At 40.7% G+C, this 23,904-nt stretch overlaps 1 long non-coding RNA gene across 1 annotated transcript; it reads right to left on the minus strand.

Moving 5' to 3' along the window:
* Positions 1-3,483: 3,483 nt before the first annotated feature.
* LOC122357685 lies at positions 3,484-6,353 on the minus strand. Its single transcript, XR_006252519.1, has 3 exons — positions 6,315-6,353; positions 4,696-4,820; positions 3,484-3,520 (listed from the first exon to the last, which is right to left on the minus strand). It is a non-coding gene; the product is annotated as an uncharacterized LOC122357685 (long non-coding RNA).
* Between the last annotated feature and the right edge of the window lie 17,551 nt (positions 6,354-23,904).

The raw sequence follows: 23,904 nt of genomic DNA on the forward strand, positions 1-23,904 counted from the left end.
AAATAACTTAACATACAGCCATAAGTGTCAAAATAGCTTGCAACAGAAGTGAGTACACCTAATGTTAAAACAGATGTATGTCATTTAATCATGCATTGCCATATATCCTATTCATCACATTCATGTTAGTATGAGATAATTGTACACATACCAAATTTGAACATCTCTAATACAATATACACAAATTTGTATGGTCCTGTCAAGCAGACAAAACATTAACATGATGAATAGGACATGTGGCAATGCATGGTTAAATGACATTCATCTGTAAGTTGTACTCACTTTTGTTGCCAGCTATTTTGACAATAATGACCGTATGTTAAGTTATTTTTAGAGAAGAGGAAATCTATACTTCTACAAGTAACATATTGACTACTTTACAATATATCCATATTTCATTTCTGTAGTATTGTCCCTTAAGAAGATATACTAAAATGATTTCTGAAATGTAAGGGGTGTACACACTTTGAGGGATATTGTAAACCTCGCCTCCTAGGTGTCTTTACATACCATTGCAAAAATTCAAGCACTGATGCCAGTTCAGTAGGGTAGTGTATATTGAAACAGTAATAACTGCCGAACATTAGGCAAACAGCAGCGATGAATGTAGTGATGTCATCATTCACAATCTTATGTCCACACTGAGCATAAATCGAACAGCAGCATAGCAGGAGGGTCCTGTGGATACATTTCAATACAATAAAGTTATGTGCATGTAGCAAGGTATGTGTATTTACATATTTGACTCATTTGATCATAAAAATTGCAGTTTATTTAGTCCTGCCCTGAAAAACTATTTCACATAATATATTTTACACATTCTACAACACAGATTACTGACTCCTTTTACTAAAGTAACCTAGTTTGAAAGTTTAGATACCCCAAATGGTTAATAATTAAAAGTATAAGGTCATTCACAACTATTACTTTAAGGCCAAATATGCAGAACATGTCAAAAGCAAATGATGTGCTAGTTTTATGTCTAATATTAAACAAGACTTGTGAAAAAACTACCACAAAACACAGAAACGCTCATGATTTAGGTAAAATCATACAGTATTAAGCATCTAGGTATCTAAACTTTTGAACTGAATTATTTTGTAAACTGAGTTACTAGTCTGTGTTGTGAAATATATGTAAAACCATCTATTATGTGGTGCAGTTTGATCTGGGCAATCCTAATTAAACATATACTGCAAGGAGTATGTAAAATATATAAACTCAAGATAAACATTTAATCATTAAAGCTTTGAGGGTGCTACTGTATAAGAAGAAAACTTAAACTTACCACACACACAATGCAAGGCGCCGGAGGCAGGTTGTCCAACTCTACATCCTTTGCGAGGCTTGTCTCTTCTACATAATGAAGAAGGAGCTCTTCTTTCTCATCAAAATAGGAGAGAAGTAGAAGAATCATGTCTTTCACATCCTCTGAGCAACCATTCGTCTGTCCTCTCAAAACTTCAAGTTTTGTGACAGCCTGTAAGACACGCTTGTTCCTGGTTGCACAAACATTCCTCATAAAGTTCAACAGCCTGTTTCCTTTTCTGTCAATGCTGTTCAGGAAGGTCTCTTTAAGTGGTATCCCCAGAGGTCTTTAAAGTGCACTTCCATTCCACTTTCCTGAAACAAAATGGCCACTCCTCAGTGAGAGTTTTCATGTCTGTTCCATTGTTGATATCTTTCGTTGACTGTAGTATGTAGACTTCATGAGAACCTTCACTTCCTCTTCATTACAGTCAGTTGTTTGTGACAGACTCCTCATCTTCTCTTTTTTCAACAGCTGACTCTCAGCAGTTTCACTGAGGGGCATAAATCTAACTTCCCAATTAATGCAGCCGTATGTATCTTGGACTGCAGCTCTTTTTCAGGTGTGACTTCCTCAGTGTCACATCTGCCTGTATCATGAATGCGCTTTTTTATTTTTGGTGTGCTGGTCCTTCTTGCATTTTCGACCCTGGCTTGAAATTGTTTGACCAAGGAGTAGTATCCAGGACCAATCACACTCTCTTCAATCACATCTTGTAAAGACTTTGGATATTTGGCAACTATCCTTTTGGCGACCTCTGTTAAATTCTTCCCTACTTGACAAGCACAAACTTTCATCATTGCCGCAACAACAATCCTCACCATTTCCCTACGCAACCGAGGACTTGGCCTTTTCTGTCTCTCAAGTGCCTGCATTAATTCCTCAGGAAACTTATTCCATGGGACTTCAAAGCTGTCCACCCAGTTCACAATAGAAGGGGAGGTGCTGGGAGAGGAGTATGAAGAACTCTGGGACAGAAAAGATTGAGACGAACTGACTGCTTGCTCTGGGGTTTCAGAAATTTGTGCTGTAAAAAGTTGGACCAGGAATAGTTCAACCAAATGAAAACCATCACTGTTTATTATCCTATTGTTAGGTGCTGAATGACAAAATAGTAAGTAAATTCCAAACTTGTTTTAACAGTTGAACAACTTTACAGGGATAGTTTACCCAAAATTTATTTTGTGTATATATTTTATTTAATACATTTTATTTTAATAGTGAGGCAAATTATTGTGACCATTAAAAGTATAGTTCGACAATCAATTACTCACCCTCAAGTTGACCAAACCTGTATATATTTATTTGTTTTGCTGAAGACAACTAAAGAGATATTTTGAAGAATGTTTGAAAATAAACAGAACAGAGGCACCATTTACATTTCATAGAATGATTTGTTTTACTATGAAAGTGAATGGGGCCTCTGATCCGTTTATTTTCAAACATTCTTCAAAATGTATTCAGTTGTGTTCAGCAAAACATAGACCTTTATACAGGTTTGGATCAACTTAAGGGTGAGTAAATGGTGACAGAATTTTCAATTTTGGGTGAACTATCCTTTTAATGGTCACAATTATATTTTGCCTCACTGTTAAAATAAAATGTATTAAATATAATACATTACCAGAAGTAATAACAAAAGCATTTGCTGCTTTTTAATAACAAAAGTAATAAATATGTCTGACCATAAAAGCGATAGTTAATCTAAAAATTCTACAATTCTGTCATCCTTTATTCGCTTCAGATTGTTCCAAACGTATACATTTTTTGTTCTGCTAAACACAAAGGAAGATATTAGTAAGAATGTCAGAAGCCAAACAGGGAGTAAATAGGGATGAGATCTGCTTGGTTACTTACAAATATCTGCCTTTGTGTTTAGCAGAACAAAGAAATGTGTATATACGTTTGGAACAATCTGAGAGTGAGTAACTGACAGAATTGTCATTTTGAAATAAAACTATCCCTTTTTTTGTTAAAATATACATGGACTTACTGGTCTCCTTTAGAACAGAAATAAATTTCCTGGCTTGAATGGGCCTCAGTACAGCTCCCAGATCCGATTCCTGAAGAAATCTGAAATCTTCTGGGGTCTCCACCCAAGTGATTTTAAGGTGTCCTCAAGAGATTTTTTAGTTGCGATTGGGAGTTCAGGTAATACAGCATCAATGGCATTTCTAATGTTTGAAATGTTTAGCTCTGAATCATCCATTTCTGAAAAACAACCAAAATAAAAATTCACATAAATTAACCAAAACTTGAGAAAATACAGATCAACCATCATGTTCAGTGTGACATCACACTGTGCTTTAATGGAATTACCCTTTTTTCATTCATCATATATGATGTTAAAGGATAGAAATCTGCCAGGTCATTGATTTTCACACAGTGCATTATTTCAGTCTGATTTTTCAATTCATGCAAATGGTATGCAGGAATGAACTCTGTTACATACTTTCTCAGCAGAAAATGAACAACTTCATCTTTAATGAAAATAAGTGCAAGTTCTCCAAACTCTACTGAGTCCATATGGTTTGTCACAAGGAACTGGCCTTTTTGTATAGCGCACTTCTGTACATTACTTCTGCTGAGACTTTGGTATTGTTCTCTGTAAATCCAAACTGCCTCACTGCATCTTTAACAGAATCACCATATAGCTCTGGGTAATATGCAGTGCTGTTTTTTTCTCTCAAAGTTAGATCACACATTGACCCTTCTGACAGATAAGCCTGGTACAATTGATGCCTTTCAGAGAGAGTGAAGCACAGGTTTTTGAAATTCTTTAAGTTTCTAGCACATCTTTTAAAGTAACTGTGCTTGCTCTCAAACCGCATTGTCCACAACCTGATTAAAGGACCAAACTTTAAAATCAGTGCAGGGTAGTGTCGCAAGTAGTGATGCTTAGGCTTTAGTCCATGTCCTGGAAAGAGAGAGAATCTGCAAGCAAGATATTCTTGGATAAGAACATCAAGGTATGCGACCTCTGGCAATGAAATTTTCTGCGCACAAATCATCTCCACAATGTCTTTAGTTGAAGGGTCAACTGCCAAACATCATCCATGGGCTCTTTCACCTTGTCACACATGATCACAGGAAGAAGTCTTAGAAAATTCCAGTTCTGAACAGCCTGACCAGAAAGCCTTACTCCATTGGAGTTCACTGCACATGGCTTACTCAACGCATCAGAGGCACTGTACTTAAATTGCTTAATGCGTCTATTCAGAACTGAATAAGTGAACCACTTTTTCTGCTTGATGAAGTACTTGAGGTAAAGGGCTAAATCATAGGAAAGGATACCCTCAAAATGTCATGGCCTAAACAAGGTGGTAGGCCAGGCATACAAACATTAAAGTAATTCAGTGAATTAAAAATTGACTCAGATGTTATACCTTCAACGTTTTGTTGTCCCTCAGACTGTAAAATGTCTACTGCAGATTGGTAGTTTTCAGGAGTGCGCTGAGGTCCACATGCATTTGGATCTGTTTGAAAATCTGCTCGTGTTATCCGGCAATACCTGCAGAAATATTTAGAAAAACTAAAATTTTCTGTAAAACCACCAATATTATGAGACCTCAAATTGTCCCCTGCAATGCACAAAAACAGTCCCTTTAACTTTTTTCTCTGCCACAGTTATTCCATTGTCTTCCAGGTCTTTTAAGTCTGAAATTAGTTTTGAGAAAACTTTGTCATGGCCAAAGTGTTTAAAGTCTTTTCTCGACGACACAGCATTACAAGTGACATGTGGTCTGTATTTGATCTTATATGAGGTGGTAAATTAGCCAGAGACAAATATACAGCTAGTACTTTAGGCTTGCTTTTGCTGAACCTAATGGGTTCACCACCTCAAAAGAATCTTGATATAGAATTAGTTTGAGACTTGATGGGTTCTGAGAAAAGAACTCATTGTTTTGTATACCTGACCATCAGTGACATCACAAAGCACATCTGTGCATGATAAGCATGTACCCTGTGTAGCACAATTTCGCCATAGGTCAGACTCCAATAAACACGCCAAAGTGTCTTCAATGGAACATAGTAGGCAAACCTTTGTGACCTTGTTTCATCTCTTCCTAAGTACAACATTACAGGTTCTGTGTATCTGAACATCTCTTTAAAAGCCTTTGTTCTTGAAAAATTGGTTCTCATTGGTCCCTCGTGACTAATGCTGAAAAGGTCAGATTCCTTCACCACATCACATATTCTACCAATGTCTTCATCTGTTAATTCTAAATCACTTTTCAGAAATGCACTCAATTTATTTAAAGTATATGTCTGTCCTAGTTCATGTATGCTTTGCATCTCTTCAACAATATTTTGTATAGTTGATGCTGGCAGAAGAAATTGTCCATGTAATTTCAAGTAGAAAAGAGAAATATTTCTGAGAAACAGGTCATTGAAATTTTCTGTAAGATGAACTTCGCCATCATCAGTCTCACTAAATCTCTCTGTAGGGCCTGATACTAATGGTTCGGTTTCAAGAGACTGAGAAACTGTCTCCTTATAATGATCTCTTATACTGTCCACAGAACATTGTCTGTGTTTCCTGGACATGTGGGATGTAAACGACGACCTTACAGTAAACGTATGGTCGCATCCTGTCACCGGACATGTCACAACACGTCCTTCGCCTATATGCTCTTTTAAGTGAGCTGTTAGCGATTTGACATCGCGACACTGGCACTGGCACATAGACACATTACACGTAAACACCGTAGCGGGCATTTGTAGTATCAACATATGAATCTGTGTTATGTTTACGGTAAAATGAGCCTTAAATGCCCCATATGAACGAAACGTATCGCGACAATCTGAAGCGCGCACTTGAACACGCATCGTGGTTCATTACGGTGAAGTTTTACATGTAAAACATGTTCCCTAAGGGTTTGCACTGATATTCCACAGAAATAACAGCTAAACATTGTAACTGAAATTCTGCGCTTATGTGCCAGGGTACATGCTACTCATGTTTAAAACCACACACTGCTTAAAACTGTTTAATCCAACTTACCAATGTGCCCAGACACATTTATTTCAGACAGTATTCCCATGAGTTTGTAGTTCGGGCTCTTCAGTGTTTCGCAAGAAAAGCCACTGGTCCACTCCACTGCAGATGTGCTGGAAAGCTAAATTCTCCGCGCCAATGAGAATTCAGCCAATCAAATTCTTTTCGCCTAAGGCGATGATGTTTATAATGATTGGATGATGCTTAACGGTTCTCTTTCAAATTCTTAAAACTAATTCCTGAGGTCAGAGTCAAAACAGAGCATTGAATTTCAGAAATTTTATATATTTCATCTAACACACCATAATAAAAATGTAAAACCACTGTTAATTACAGCAAAAGAATATTTCAATTTTAAAATCAAATATACAAATGTTAAAGTGGACGTAGGCAGACAATTTAACCATACAATTGTAAAGTCCTTCTATACAGTGTTGCACAAAAGATGATTTTATCACACATGTTAAAAATGTTTATGTCCTGTCTCCTGAATTGTGTTTTTCAAGTGCACACTGTACAGAGGTGTCAAATATGTTTATGTATTTTTAATGTAGCGGAGGGGGAATCGCTTTTAACAGCAACGCTTAACTCAAAGAAATCCGACTACGCCACCCTAGGGATTATTCCCAGGGAACAATTATAATTGGACACAGGTTCGGATCCTCATAAGAAGTTAGGCCAGACACTTGGGTAGCATATAAAAGTATAAAGTTTATTAATACATAAACTTTAAAATACGAGGCAAAAAGAAAAAGCACCGCTTCAAAACAAAAAGAATATGAATACAAAATTAATCTAAGGTTGAGGCCCTAGAACAAAATCACATACATCCAGCAGGGCTGAGGCTTCCAGTGGCAAGCGGAGTTCGGTTTTTACGATGGCACACTTCCACACACACACCTGTGCACTCAGATCACACTACTAAACACACTCAGTGTTACACAGCATACCAAGAACCACCACCAGGAAAGAAATCCAACCACCCGTGGGACCCCAGCTCCTGCAATGAAGCAAAACAAAGTAAAATACAAAATTACAACAACATCAACCTCAAAGTATAACAAACAATACATTAAAGCCACGCCGCACCACAGGGGTACAAACAAAAGAAAACAAAAAGACTTAAATCAAATACAAAATCAGGTTACATCCAAAAAGTAAATTTAAACCAAACAATTGACCAAGAAAAAGAAAATAAACTAAATTCACAAAATGAAATGGAACAAAAACAAAAGACAAGTGTAACGAATGAGAATAAGGGGGTGAATACATAAATTCAAGCGGGACTTAAAACCACATCAATCCCAAACCCGAACAGTCCCCTTTGGGAGTTACTGATGGCAGCTTCCGCGTTGTAACCAGGATAATGTAACAGCATAAGATGAGTCCAAAACACGCGTTTTCTGAAAGACGAACAAAAGAAAGGGAGGATCCTACGCAAAAAGGACAAAAGTGTTAATTAGCTGCATGATTCCCCAAATTCAATTTTAAATATTGGTAGCACTTACCGTGAGAATATTACGCCGCAATAAATAGTTATGGGCACCGGTTTGTCACTCATGCCTTCCGCGCACACAATGGGGGTACAGGAAATCATGCCTATTTTGTGCGTGAATAACATTACCTCCGGGTAAAGCATGTTAACAGGTTAAAACACCAGCTCGAAGAATGCACATTACCTGAAAGGCGGACAGTCATCAGCTCCACTAATGCCGCAACAATGCAAATGAGACACTATAAAATGGTACACAGGAACACTTTAAAACCACATGTACTCAACTGGTCCTAAAAAAAAAGCATCTACCAGTTAAAATAGCGCGTGCTTACCTGCAGCTAGTCCACACAAACAATGAACACGGGGCGGAAAAATCGGACGTGGCGCACCCCGAGAGACAACCAATCCAGCCTTAAATGGACTGACCCAGTCCCTGATAGGTGAAGACTGATGTCAATCACTTAGTCCCGTCACATTCCACCCCGAGTTTCTGCAACGTCGCCTCGACGGTGAGCTGAACAGCCTAACCCAACACTCAACTCCAAGGCCGGAACAGGGTGGCAACTGTACTACCCATCATGCTAGACACAGAACCAACACCCACTGCTCGAGGGAGATGATTTATATTAGAGTGCTGACCTGCAGTTCTTCTCCCAGTCCTCCTTACCACACTCTCAGCTACCTCCAGTGCATTAGAAGGCAATGCAACTGGCTGCGAATCCACTTCCCCCACAGAGTCGCTAGTTGCCCTACAAGTGTCCCCGCTTGTGCATTACCCAATGTCTGAGGAGTGAAGGGACCAACATCCTGTAGCCTTAACCCACCCCTATCTCGTGGCATGTCAGGTACTAAAACAAACAACTCTTCATCAGCATCAGCATCATCATGCTCCTCTAGCAGAGGTGGCGGAGATTCAACGACTGGGGTGTTCAATACAAATGGTGGAACCTGGTTGATCAAACTCTTCAGCAGGACCGGTGCACATGCTTTACCTTACCCAAGTCTGTGATGGGGAGCAATGGTGTAAACCACCCCACCTTCCTTTGGTGCCTTCATGACCTGATACACCACTGAGCTCCACAGGTCCTGGATTTTACATCTACCCTCACGCTATGATCGCGGAGGTATACCCGCTGACCCTCCTTCAGTGGTGCTTCCTTTACCTGCAGGTCATGCCGAGCTTTGCGCCCGATCGGCTGTGGCCCCCAAACGCTCCCGGCACCTTCAAACGCCACCTGCAACCGTCCCTGCTGCTCCAGAATCCACCTATGAACACTGCCAGCCAATGGCTCTTGGACTCTGCCTAAAAGAAAATCAACCGAGTCTGGGCTCCTGCCCAAACATTAAAAATATGGAGACTCCCCGTTACCTGATGTGGGGTGCTATTATATGCGAAAAGCACCTGAGGAAGACAAAGCGGCCAATCATTCTTTTTGGAAAGTGGCAAAGTGCGCAACAAATCATGTAAGGTTCTATTAAAGCGCTCACATTGACCATTTCCAGCAGGGTGATATGGGGTAGTACGTGACTTCTTGACGTCATACAAACTACAAAGTTGCTGAATGAGAGTGATTCAAAATTACGGCCCTGGTCGGAATGAATACGACCAGGCACACCAAATTTGCAAAACCACTCAATCACAAGAACCTGAGCTACAGTCTCTGCCCGCTGATCTCTAGTGGGCACTGCCAAGGTATACTTTGTGAAGATATCAGTCATCACCAAGACATTCTCCAACCCAGACCTTGAGGGCTCTAACACAGTGAAGTCCAAAGCCAAAATTTCATTAGGTCGGGCAGCCAACAAATGTCCCATAAAACTTCTAGGGGCAGAGGGGGCACCTTTAGCACACTGGCACCGCTCACACTCCTGGCACCAACGGGCAATATCTGCCGACATTCGAGGCCAGTAGCATCTCTGACGCACAAGTTGAGATGTACGCTCCACTCCCTGGTGCCCATGCTGTTGGTGAAGCTGGGTCAAGACTTCATGCTTCAAAACTGCTGGCAATAACACCTGAAAGATCTCCTCGCCGCCATCTGGGCGAAGCACACGCGATAGAGCACCCCATCAGTCTCCACAAGGCGATCCCATTGTCGAAGCAGAATGATCGCCAACTTCGAGAGTTTCTTGCGCTCCTCGGCTGGAAGCAACCTGCGCCTCCAGAATGCCAAGAACTCCCCAATAACTGGGTCTGCTGCCTGCTGAACACCCATGTCCCTGCTAGAAAAGCACGGGAGCGAGGTGACCTGATTGACTGAGGTCACAAATTCCACCTGGGCAGCTTGCTGCAAAGCTCCTGGAACAGCTACACCTGGGCACCACTCACGCACTTCTCTTGCACTTGAAAAATTTTGTCGTGACAAGGCATCAGCGTTACGATTGCTTTTCCCTGACCTATATTTAATTTCGAAGTCAAATGCTGCCACTTGGGCAGCCCAACGCTGTTCCATAGCACCCAATTTCGCAGATGTCAAGTAACTAAGGGGGTTGTTGTCAGTAAAGACAAAGCATTTATGGCCCAGCAAGTACTCCCTAAATTTTTCAGTCATGGCCCACTTGAGTGCCAAAACTCCAATTTCATAGAACTGTAGTTAGATGTATTATGTTCCGTGGGCCTAAGACTACGACTACCATAGGCTATAGGGCGCACCCTACCTTGCTGCTCCTGTGAAAGGACTGCCCCTAGTCCACCATGACTGGCATCTACCTCTAAAATAAACGGTAGTGAAAAGTCAGCATAGGCAAGTACTGGTGCTGTTGTTAACTTGCCCTTCAACCCCTCAAAGCTACACTGACATTCAGCTGACCAGGCTTCAACAAAGTCTTGGGCCACTTGCTTTGGACGCTTTGAGTTTGCCAGCTGCGCTACCAACCTGTGGAGAGGGGCAGCTAACTTAGCAAACCCCTCCACAAAGCGCCGGTAGTAGCTAGCAAACCCCAAAAAGGAGCGCAACTCTGAAACACAAGTTGGCCGAGGCCATTGTGCAACTGCCTCCACCTTACCTGGGTCAGTAGAGACCCCTTCAGAAGAGATAACATGTCCCAAATAATGCACTTCTTTTTTAAAAAAGGCACATTTAGATAGTTTGGCCTTTAACCCTTCCATTTGCAAGCGACTCAAGACAAGCTCCATCCGAGCAAGATGTTCATCAACAGAAGAGGAGAATACTACAATATCATCAAGATACAAAAGGAGGGATTGACACTGCTGATCCCCAAACAACCGTTCCATCAATCGCTGGAAGGTGCCTGGGGCATTGCACAACCCAAATGGCATCCTATTCCACTCAAAAAGGCCAAACGGGGTGCAAAAAGCAGTTTTAGGTTTATCCCGCTCTGCCACAGGTACTTGAGTTGTACCCACTGGCCAGATCCATGGTAGAAAACCAACGGGCTCCTGCCAGTGAGTCTAAAGTCTCCTCGATGCGTGGTAAAGGGAATGCATCTTTTCTAGTCTTTGAGTTTAACCGCGCGATAGTCTACACACATACGTAAACTACCGTCTTTCTTTTTCACCAGAACAATTGGCGAAGCATAAGGACTACAGCTCTCTCTGATTACCTGGGTTTCCAACAGTTGATTTATGTGCGCCTTTACCACCTCATACTCCGATGGCGGAATGCGCTCTAAAGCGCTGTCTAACAGGGATGTCGTCCAACAAAGGTATATCATGGGATATTAGATTAGTACATCCCAAATCACCATCATGTGCAGAAAACACGGGCAAGTACTTCTCCAGTAATGCCCAACCTTACCCTGTTCTTCTTCCGACAGCACAGATAAATCTAACGTGGCTATCTGTTCCTGCACAGTAGGAGAAGCCTGCACAACCTGCATACTCACCCTAACTTCAGCTGTTTTAACTTCGGCAACCTCTGGGGGTAAACTAACCACATCAGCCTTGTTCACAGTACCAATAATAGAGTTGGCATACAGCACTATATCGCTGGTACCAACATTAACTACAGGCACATACACAGTACCATTGTCCACCCGCAAAAGAGCAGGAGAAGCCAACAAACCTGCTGGTAGACCAGAAGTGGGCGGTTCAAACAGTACGGTACTACCCGAATATTGCACGGAACAAGTTGCAGCAACAAATTTCATAGTTCCACCCGCGATGCGACACGCCTGACGTCCACGCATCTTTACGCGTCCCTTACCTTCCACAACTGGTTGAGCATCTATCCGATGGCAATGTTGCAAAGCTTGAAAAACGAAACTAGGGGCCCTTGACACTGATGGCAAATCAAAAAGGGCTGTACCATGCTGGCCGAAGAGCTCCCGGTAGCATCGGCTGAGGATGTTCATACCCAACACCCCAGGAACTTGTGCACAGACACCACCAGGAGGATCTCGGACCACCAACACACCACAGCCTAAAACCACACGCCCACAGAGCTCCACATCCAATTCCAAATAACCAACATAAGGGATTGAAAGGCCATTTGCAGCTCGAAGCTGCAACCAATGACATGACCTAAGCCGCTCCTGACCCCATGACCCAAAATTAGTCACAAAACAGCTCTCCGTCATGGTAGACACTTATGGAACCAGTGTCCACCAGGCAAGGTACTTTAACCCCACCCATAGATACGACAAGTTTTGGACAAGTGGACATAAAACGTGACATAAAATCAGAATCAGTGACATTCGTTGAGCCTATCCTTCTCCCAACCAAGCTGTGGCCCTGCAACTCAGTGGGAACTAGTTTTCCGGCGGCTGCATGGACGATGACTGTTCACCCCTCATCAATGCTACATTCCCGCGAGTTGGTGGTGGGCGGACAGATATCCTCTCCCCGTCACAATCCCTGGCAAAATGGCCAGGTTGTTGACACCTTCGGCAGATTATATTGGCCTTCAGTGGTCGCGGGCGCACCTGAGGATTTTGCAACTGAGCCATACTTTGGGATAATTGATTCAACTGTTGTTGCTGCTTTCGCAGCATGTCCCGTAATTCGCTCATTTCTGACGCCGCTGAACCATTTTTACTGTTGACATACTGATGTCCCTGTACACCATACTGAATGCCATAAGCGGAAGGGACTGACTGACTTCTACCACGCACCCCCCCAGGCATGCCTTCCTTTCCCAACGCAGGGCTTCGCTACGAACTTCAAACAAGGTGGCTGTAGGTTGACGACGCACTAGTTGCTTAAGTTCCCGTCGAAGAGCACAATCATTAACATACTCCACAAACTGGTCTCTCAATAAAACGTCAGCATTAGGCATGCCATGAGGTGACTGACTTCTCACTCTATCCAAAAGACTCATCAAGGCCAAAGAAAATTCCACCAAAGTTTCTCCTTCCTGTTGTCTTCTGGAAAAAACGCCTCTTGAAGTGCTACATAAGACTTTGTGCAACCATATAATTCACGTAATACTCTAATAATTTGTTTTGGATCCTCCTTTTCGCTTGCTGGCCGATAACGAATTTCTTCCTCGCTCTCTCCTCCAGATGATCAACCAGAAAAAATGCTTGATCAGCTGTAGAGAGGTGGCGGCCGCATACAAGCCTGAGCCTCCTCCACCCACTCATCGATGCCAACGCCCGACCGACCACTAAACTTAGGGCACTTGCGATCTCGAGGACAAAAACAAGTCGCTCAGCTGTTGGTGCACCGGCCCCAATGAGTGGGGATCTACTACCGTGGGAAGAGACACATTAGATGGCCCGGCTGGGCAACAGGCATTTGTTCTTGACGCAGCCTCTCATTATCTGCTTTTAACTGGGCTACCAAATCTGTAACTCACGATTTCGGTCCTCCATAACAGTCAACGCCCAAAGACTTACTAATATGGAAACTCAAACTGCCGATTCACCTCAAAAAAGGGACTGCCACGGACTGGTTCCTATCAAAAAACAAACAAATCACTCCCAGTCTCTGGCCTACACAAGAGGGAACCCTGCTGACTACGCCCAGAATGTGGCGGGAGGGGGAATCGTTTTTAACAGCAACGCTTAACTCAAAGAAATCGACTACGCCACCCTAGGGATTATTCCCAGGAACAATTATAATTGGACACAGGTTCGGATCCTCATAAGAAGTTAGGCCAGACACTTGGGTAGCATATAAAGTATAAAGTTTATTAATACATAAACTTTAAAATACGGGGCAAAAGAAAAAGCACCGCTTCAAAACAAAAGAATATGAATACAAAATTAATCTAAGGTTGAGGCCCTAGAACAAAATCACATACATCCAGCAGGGCTGAGGCTTCCAGTGGCAAGCGGAGTTCGGTTTTTACGATGGCACACTTCCACACACACACCTGTGCACTCAGATCACACTACTAAACACTCAGTGTTACACAGCATACCAAGAACCACCACCAGGAAAGAAATCCAACCACCCGTGGGACCCAGCTCCTGCAATGAAGCAAAAACAAAGTAAAATACAAAATTACAACAACATCAACCTCAAAGTATAACAAACAATACATTAAAGCCACGCCGCACCACAGGGGTACAAACAAAAGAAAACAAAAAGACTTAAATCAAATACAAAATCGGGTTACATCCAAAAAGTAAATTTAAACCAAACAATTCGACCAAGAAAAGAAAATAAACTAAATTCACAAAATGAAATGGAACAAAACAAAAAGACAAGTGTAACGAATGAGAATAAGGGGGTGAATACATAAATTCGAAGCGGGACTTAAAACCACATCAATCCCAAACCCGAACAGTCCCCTTTGGGAGTTACTGATGGCAGCTTCCGCGTTGTAACCAGGATAATGTAACAGCATAAGATGAGTCCAAAACACGCGTTTTCTGAAAGACGAACAAAAGAAAGGGAGGATCCTACGCAAAAGGACAAAAGTGTTAATTCGCGTCGCGTGATTCCCCAAATTCAATTTTAAATATTGGTAGCACTTACCGTGCGAATATTACGCCGCAATAAATAGTTATGGGCACCGGTTTGTCACTCATGCCTTCCGCGCACACAATGGGGTACAGGAAATCATGCCTATTTTGTGCGTAACAACATTACCTCCGCAAGCATGTTAACAGGTTAAAAACACCAGCTCGGAAGAATGCACATTACCTGAAAGGCGGACAGTCATCAGCTCCACTAATGCCGCAACAATGCAAATGAGACACTATAAAATGGTACACAGGAACACTTTAAAAACCACATGTACTCAACTGGTCCTAAAAAAAAAGCATCTACCAGTTAAAATAGCGCGTGCTTACCTGCAGCTAGTCCACACAAACAATGAACACGGGCGGGAAAAATCGGACGTGACGCACCCCGAGTGGCAACCAATCCAGCCTTAAATGGACTGACCCAGTCCCTGATAGGTGAAGACTGATGTCAATCACTTAGTCCCGTCACATTAATAAGACATGTTAAGAGGGCAATAATTGCACATAACCTTACAAAATGAAAAAAGCTTTTACTATAACACAGATGTCAATATCTGACTTAAAAACATTACTGAGAAATATGTTTGGAATATACTCTTATGTATACTTAATTGTTGTCATAAAATATAATCAAAGCACTGTACTGTTGTTTTAAATGAAAGTAAACATGTTTACAACATTAGAAATTAGCTATTAGCTAACAAGCTAATATATCCAAAACGGATTCTTATGTACACAATGTGCTACAGAGGTCTGGCAGTCACGTGACCAGTTCTGCTTATGCCGCCATACTGGCAGGAAAGAACAGCCGGGAGCATATATGAAATAAATGGGGCCAGCAGAAGTTTCATGGCAACAGAGTTCACTGCAAACTTTAATTCAAAGATATTTACCAGATTTTAAGCTCTTTAATGTCATTTTAGGGTTACTATCAAACATAAAACCCGTATCCAACATGTTGAAATTGTAAGGTTTGTAAGGTATAAACAGTCTGGTTTTAAATTGTTGTTCAACCACCAATGATACCAATGCTACAGTGCTCAAAATATCTCTGTTTGCCTGCCAAAAGTGAGGAGTTTAGGCTGCGTGACGTCAACTGCAGGAGCTCTATTCTTATATCAAATTAATTCTAATTTTAAACATCAATGTTTTCTGAAGTTCTTTGTCCTGTTGAAATTTGTTAAGTAATGTATTTTCTGTTTTGATGGTAGAATGACCAGCATATCGGTACAAATCAATGCGCTTAAAGTAGTGTTTCTCAACTCCTATCCTCACGACCCACCTTTAAGAACGTTTTGTTGTCTTAACCCTCTTTGTTGTATCATGCAGAACAATCAGCTTGTGACATCACAGTACCGTGAGAGCGATTTGAAAGCATACAAAGTCCTGTACTTGTCACATGCCGATCGGTATGCACAGCGTTGAACAAACCTATTTCCTTAATTAACACACTAACAAGATGATGAGTTAAATCAGGTGTTTTATATTAATTTTAAAAAGACATCTAAAACATTTTGGGATGTGGGTTGTGAGGACTGGAGTTGGGAAACACTGGTTTAAAGCACATGCTCTTGAATGCTATCCCTCACAGCCTTGATTTGGAATCAAGATGGCTGCAGGCTGAATAAGGAGTATAGCACATGTTTATTTCCTTTTTTAAAATAGAAAACTAGTGCATATCTAGGCAGATATTATTTTCACTTTTAAACTCTATCAAGGGTTTGGTAAAATATGAACAGTTCTTCCAGGCCTGCTATAATCCAAAATATGTGTTCGCTGTGTCCTGTGTGAGGCTTGTCATGTCAAAATATGGAATTACCTGGAATTGCCCAAGACATAATGTTTTTCTTTTAATGTTAATTTAATGATCAAATTTTTTTTACGTGTCATCACATGTTGGACATTTATACTATGGGCTTTCAAATAAGAACTCACATGGGATTCACACAAAAATGTTCCAAAAACACACATTTCACATGTTTTTTGCACATGTAAGAACATGTGGTACACGGATCACATGTGAAACACATGAAATTCATATTCTTAGTCTTAGTATATTGTTAATTAACTGCAATAAGCCGTATTTTCATATGTTTTTAACTGTAAAACTTACGGTCTTACTCTGTAAAACTATAAATATGTTTTTTCACTGTAAATTTTACAGTTATGACATGTTTTTTGGAATACGGTTTTATCCTGTAGACTTATACTGTACTTTACTGTTTTTTTTATTGCACTAAACCGTATTTTCATATGTTTTTAACTGTAAAACTTACGGTCTTACTCTGTAAAACTAAATACGTTTCTTCACTGTAAATTTTACAGTTATGACATGTTTTTTGGAATACGGTTTTATCCTGTAGCATTTATACGGTACTTTACTGTTTTTCACGGCAGTAAACCGTATTTTTATATGTTTTTAACTGTTAAATTTAAGGTCATACTCTGTAAAACTAATTACGGTTTTTCACTGTAAAATCTATGGTTATCCCATGTTTTGTGGAATACGGTTTCATTCTGTACCATTTATACGGTATTTTACTGTTAAATTTACGGACATTTTTTACAGTGTGGAAATGGACTGTTTAACGTGGTCGTTGTACATTACTGACACTTTGTGTCAGACCGATAAACCTTTTCTCTCTCCATTTAAAGGAGAGTGGATGTGGTGGCCCTTATTTGATCTTATTCGCTTAGTAATTCGGAGAACAGGGTATCAGTATCGCACAGCGACCACATTGAAAATCACATTTCATCTGAAGTCATAAAAACTCTCGCTTACATGAAGAAAAAGACACAGTTTGGAGTGATCACGATGAGCGTGGAGTAGTTTTACGATTTATTAACACGCTTCTAAGATTTTATTTAATTTTGTTCGTGTCCAACAACTTTTAGAAGTCTTAGTTTGTTTGACACGTCATCACGTGACCACGTGATTAGTCCGAACGAAGTTTCTTTATTCATGTCAATGGGTGTTTTTATCGCATTCAGCTGGAAATGGACTGTTTAACGTGGTCGTTGTACATTACTGACACTCTGTGTCAGACCGATAAACCTTTTCTCTCTCTCCATTTTAAGGAGAGTGGATGTGGTGGCCCTTATTTGATCTTATTCGCTTAGTAATTCGGAGAACAGGGTATCAGTATCGCACAGCGACCACGTTGAAAACTCCATTTCAGCTGAAGTCATAAAAACTCTCGCTTACATGAAGAAAAAGACACAGTGTGGAGTGATCACGTTGAGCGTGGAGTAGTTTTACGATTTATGAACACGCTTCAAAGATTTTATTTAATTTTGTTCGTGTCAAACAACTTTTAGAATTCTTAGTTTGTTAGCGACTTGATTAGTCCGAACGAAGTTTCTTTATTCATGTCAATGGGTGTTTTTATCGCGTTCAGCTGGAAATGGACTGTTTAACGTGGTCGTTGTACATTACTGACACTTTGTGTCAGACCGATAAACCTTTTCTCTCTCTCCATTTAAAGGAGAGTGGATGTGGTGGCCCTTATTTGATCTTATTCGCTTAGTAATTCGGAGAACAGGGTATCAGTATCGCACAGCGACCACATTGAAAATCACATTTCATCTGAAGTCATAAAAACTCTCACTTACATGAAGAAAAAGACACAGTTTGGACTGATCGCGATGAGCGTGGAGTAGTTTTACGATTTATGAACACGCTTCAAAGATTTTATTTAATTTTGTTCGTGTCAAACAACTTTTAGAAGTCTTAGTTTGTTAGCCACGTCATCACGTGACCACGTGATTAGTCCGAACAGAGCGACCACGTTGAAAACTCCATTTCAGCTGAAGTCATAAAAACTCTCGTTTACATGAACAAAAATACACAGTTTGGAGTGATCACGTGGAGCGTGGAGTAGTTTTACGTTTTATGAACACGCTTCAAAGATTTTATTTAATTTTGTTCGTGTCAAACAACTTTTAGAAGTCTTAGTTTGTTTGACACGTCATCACGTGACCACGTGATTACTCCGAACGAAGTTTCTTTATTCATGTCAATGGGTGTTTTTATCGCGTTCAGCTGGAAATGGACTGTTTAACGTGGTCGTTGTACATTACTGACACTTTGTGTCAGACCGATAAACCTTTTCTCTCTCCATTTAAAGGAGAGTGGATGTGGTGGCCCTTATTTGATCTTATTCGCTTAGTAATTCGGAGAACAGGGTATCAGTATCGCACAGCGACCACGTTTGAAAACTCCATTTCAGCGGAAGTCATAAAACTCTCGCTTACATGAAGAAAAAAAGACACAGTGTGGAGTGATCACGTTGAGCGTGGAGTAGTTTTACGATTTATGAACACGCTTCAAAGATTTTATTTAATTTTGTTCGTGTCAAACAACTTTTAGAAGTCTTAGTTTGTTAGCCACGTCATCACGTGACCACGTGATTAGTCCGAACGAAGTTTCTTTATTCATGTCAATGGGTGTTTTTATCGCGTTCAGCTGGAAATGGACTGTTTAACGTGGTCGTTGTACATTACTGACACTCTGTGTCAGACCGATAAACCTTTTGTCTCTCCATTTAAAGGAGAGTGGATGTGGTGGCCCTTATTTGATCTTATTCGCTTAGTAGTTCGGAGAACAGGGTATCAGTATCGCACAGCGACCACGTTGAAAACTCCATTTCAGCTGAAGTCATAAAAACTCTCGCTTACATGAAGAAAAAGACACAGTGTGGAGTGATCACGTTGAGCGTGGAGTAGTTTTACGATTTATGAACACGCTTCAAAGATTTTATTTAATTTTGTTCGTGTCAAACAACTTTTTAGAAGTCTTAGTTTGTTAGCCACGTCATCACGTGACCACGTGATTAGTCCGAACGTTTTCTTTATTCATGTCAATGGGTGTTTTTATCGCTTTCAGCTGGAAATGGACTGTTTAACGTGGTCGTTGTACATTACTGACACTCTGTGTCAGACCGATAACCTTTTGTCTCTCCATTTAAAGGAGAGTGGATGTGGTGGCCCTTATTTGATCTTATTCGCTTAGTAGTTCGGAGAACAGGGTATCAGTATCGCACAGCGATCACGTTGAAAACTCCATTTCAGCTAAAGTCGATAAAAACTCTCGTTTACATGAACAAAGAGACACAGTTTGGAGTGATCACGTTGAGCGTGGAGTAGTTTTTACGATTTATGAACACGCTTCAAAGATTTTATTTAATTTTGTTCGTGTCAAACAACTTTTAGAAGTCTTAGTTTGTTAGCCACGTCATCACGTGGCCACGTGATTAGTCCGAACGAAGTTTCTTTATTCATGTCAATGGGTGTTTTTATCGCGTTCAGCTGGAAATGGACTGTTTAACGTGGTCGTTGTACATTACTGACACTTTGTGTCAGACCGATAAACCTTTTCTCTCTCCATTTAAAGGAGAGTGGATGTGGTGGCCCTTATTTGATCTTATTCGCTTAGTAATTCGGAGAACAGGGTATCAGTATCGCATTGCGCGACCACGTTGAAAACTCCATTTCAGCTGAAGTCATAAAAACTCTCGCTTACATGAAGAAAAAGACACAGTGGAGTGATCACGTTGAGCGTGGAGTAGTTTTACGATTTATGAACACGCTTCAAAGATTTTATTTAATTTTGTTCGTGTCAAACAACTTTTAGAAGTCTTAGTTTGTTAGCCACGTCATCAAGTGACCACGTGATTAGTCCGAACGAAGTTTCTTTATTCATGTCAATGGGTGTTTTTATCGCGTTCAGCTGGAAATGGACTGTTTAACGTGGTCGTTGTACATTACTGACACTCTGTGTCAGACCGATAAACCTTTTCTCTCTCTCCATTTAAAGGAGAGTGGATGTGGTGGCCCTTATTTGATCTTATTCGCTTAGTAATTCGGAGAACAGGGTATCAGTATCGCACAGCGACCACATTGAAAATCACATTTCAGCTGAAGTCATAAAAACTCTCGCTTACATGAAGAAAAAGACACAGTGTGGAGTGATCACGTTGAGCGTGGAGTAGTTTTACTATTTATGAACACGCTTCAAAGATTTTATTAAATTTTGTTCGTGTCAAACAACTTTTAGAAGTCTTAGTTTGTTTTACACGTCATCACGTGACCACGTGATTAGTCCGAACGAAGTTTCTTTATTCATGTCAATGGGTGTTTTTATCGCATTCAGCTGGAAATGGACTGTTTAACGTGGTCGTTGTACATTACTGACACTGTGTCAGACCGATAAACCTTTTCTCTCTCCATTTAAAGGAGAGTGGATGTGGTCGCCCTTATTTGATCTTATTCGCTTAGTAATTCGGAGAACAGGGTATCAGTATCGCACAGGGACCACGTTGAAAACTCCATTTCAGCTGAAGTCATAAAAACTCTCCTTTACATGAACAAAAATACACAGTTTGGAGTGATCACGTGTGAGCGTGGAGTAGTTTTACGATTTATGAACACGCTTCAAAGATTTTATTTAATTTTGTTCGTGTCAAACAACTTTTAGAATTCTTAGTTTGTTAGCCACGTGATTAGTCCGAACGAAGTTTCTTTATTCATGTCAATGGTTGTTTTTATCGCGTTCAGCTGGAAATGGACTGTTTAACGTGGTCGTTAGGCATTACTGACACTTTGTGTCAGACCGATAAACCTTTTCTCTCTCCATTTAAAGGAGAGTGGATGTGGTGGCCCTTATTTGATCTTATTCGCTTAGTAATTCGGAGAACAGGGTATCAGTATCGCACAGCGACCTACATTGAAAATCACATTTCATCTGAAGTCATAAAAACTCTCGCCACATGAAGAAAAAGACACAGTTTGGAGTGATCGCGATGAGCGTGGAGTAGTTTTACGATTTATGAACACGCTTCAAAGATTTTATTAAATTTTGTTCGTGTCAAACAACTTTTAGAAGTCTTAGTTTGTTTGACACGTCATCACGTGACCACGTGATTAGTCCGAACGAAGTTTCTTTATTCATGTCAATGGGTGTTTTTATCGCGTTCAGCTGGAAATGGACTGTTTAACGTGGTCGTTGTACATTACTGACACTGTGTCAGACCGATAAACCTTTTCTCTCCATTTAAAGGAGAGTGGATGTGGTGGCCCTTATTTGATCTTATTCGCTTAGTAATTCGGAGAACAGGGTATCAGTATCGCACAGCGACCACATTGAAAATCACATTTCAGCTGAAGTCATAAAAACTCTCGCTTACATGAAGAAAAAGACACAGTGTGGAGTGATCACGTTGAGCGTGGAGTAGTTTTACGATTTATGAACACGCTTCAAGATTTTATTAAAATTTTGTTCGTGTCAAACAACTTTAGAAGTCTTAGTTTGTTTGACACGTCATCACGTGACCACGTGATTAGTCCGAACGAAGTTTCTTTATTCATGTCAATGGGTGTTTTTATCGCATTCAGCTGGAAATGGACTGTTTAACGTGGTCGTTGTACATTACTGACACTGTGTCAGACCGATAAACCTTTTCTCTCTCCATTTAAAGGAGAGTGGATGTGGTGGCCCTTATTTGATCTTATTCGCTTAGTAATTCGGAGAACAGGGTATCAGTATCGCACAGCGACCACATTGAAAATCACATTTCAGCTGAAGTCATAAAAACACCCTTTTAAACAAAAAAAGAGACACAGTTTGGAGTGATCACGTTGAGCGTGGAGTAGTTTTACGATTTATGAACACGCTTCAAAGATTTTATTTAATTTTGTTCGTGTCAAACAACTTTTAGGAGTCTTAGTTTGTTAGCCACGTCATCACGTGACCACGTGATTAGTCCGAACGAAGATTCTTTATTCATGTCAATGGGTGTTTTTATCGCGTTCAGCTGGGAATGGACTGTTTAACGTGGTCGTTGTACAATACTGACATTGTGTCAGACCGATAAACCTTTTCTCTCTCTCCATTTAAAGGAGAGTGGATGTGGTCGCCCTTATTTGATCTTATTCGCTTAGTAATTCGGAGAACAGGGTATCAGTATCGCTTTAGCGACCACGTTGAAAACTCCATTTCAGCTGAAGTCATAAAAACTCTCGCTTACATGAAGAAAAAGACACAGTTTGGAGTGATCACGTTGAGCATGGAGTAGTTTTACGATTTATGAACACGCTTCAAAGATTTTATTTAATTTTGTTCGTGTCAAACAACTTTTAGAAGTCTTAGTTTGTTAGCCACGTCATCACGTGGCCACGTGATTAGTCCGAACGAAGTTTCTTTATTCATGTCAATGGGTGTTTTTATCGCGTTCAGCTGGAAATGGACTGTTTAACGTGGTCGTTGTACATTACTGACACTCTGTGTCAGACCGATAAACCTTTTCTCTCTCCATTTAAAGGAGAGTGGATGTGGTGGCCCTTATTTGATCTTATTCGCTTAGTAATTCGGAGAACAGGGTATCAGTATCGCACAGCGACCACGTTGAAAACTCCATTTCAGCTGAAGTCATAAAACCTCTCGCGTACATGAAGAAAAAGACACAGTGTGGAGTGATCACGTTGAGCGTGGAGTAGTTTTACGATTTATGAACACGCTTCAAAGATTTTATTTAATTTTGTTCGTGTCAAACAACTTTTAGAAGTCTGTTTGTTTTACACGTCATCACGTGACCACGTGATTAGTCCGAACGAAGTTTCTTTATTCATGTCAATGGGTGTTTTTATCGCGTTCAGCTGGAAATGGACTGTTTAACGTGGTCGTTGTACATTACTGACACTGTGTCAGACCGATAAACCTTTTCTCTCCATTTAAAGGACAGTGGATGTGGTGGCCCTTATTTGATCTTATTCGCTTAGTAATTCGGAGAACAGGGTATCAGTATCGCACAGCGACCACGTTGAAAACTCCATTTCAGCTGAAGTCATAAAAACTCTCCTTTACATGAACAAAAATACACAGTTTGGAGTGATCACGTGTGAGCGTGGAGTAGTTTTACGATTTATGAACACGCTTCAAAGATTTTATTTAATTTTGTTCCTGTCAAACAACTTTTAGAAGTCTTAGTTTGTTAGCCACGTGATTAGTCCGAACGAAGTTTCTTTATTCATGTCAATGGGTGTTTTTATCGCGTTCAGCTGGAAATGGACTGTTTAACGTGGTCGTTGTACATTACTGACACTCTGTGTCAGACCGATAAACCTTTTCTCTCTCTCCATTTAAAGGAGAGTGGATGTGGTGGCCCTTATTTGATCTTATTCGCTTAGTAATTCGGAGAACAGGGTATCAGTATCGCACAGCGACCACAT

The sequence above is a fragment of the Puntigrus tetrazona genome, chromosome 14, assembly GCF_018831695.1.
Source record: "Puntigrus tetrazona isolate hp1 chromosome 14, ASM1883169v1, whole genome shotgun sequence".
Classification (NCBI taxonomy): Eukaryota; Metazoa; Chordata; class Actinopteri; order Cypriniformes; family Cyprinidae; genus Puntigrus; species Puntigrus tetrazona.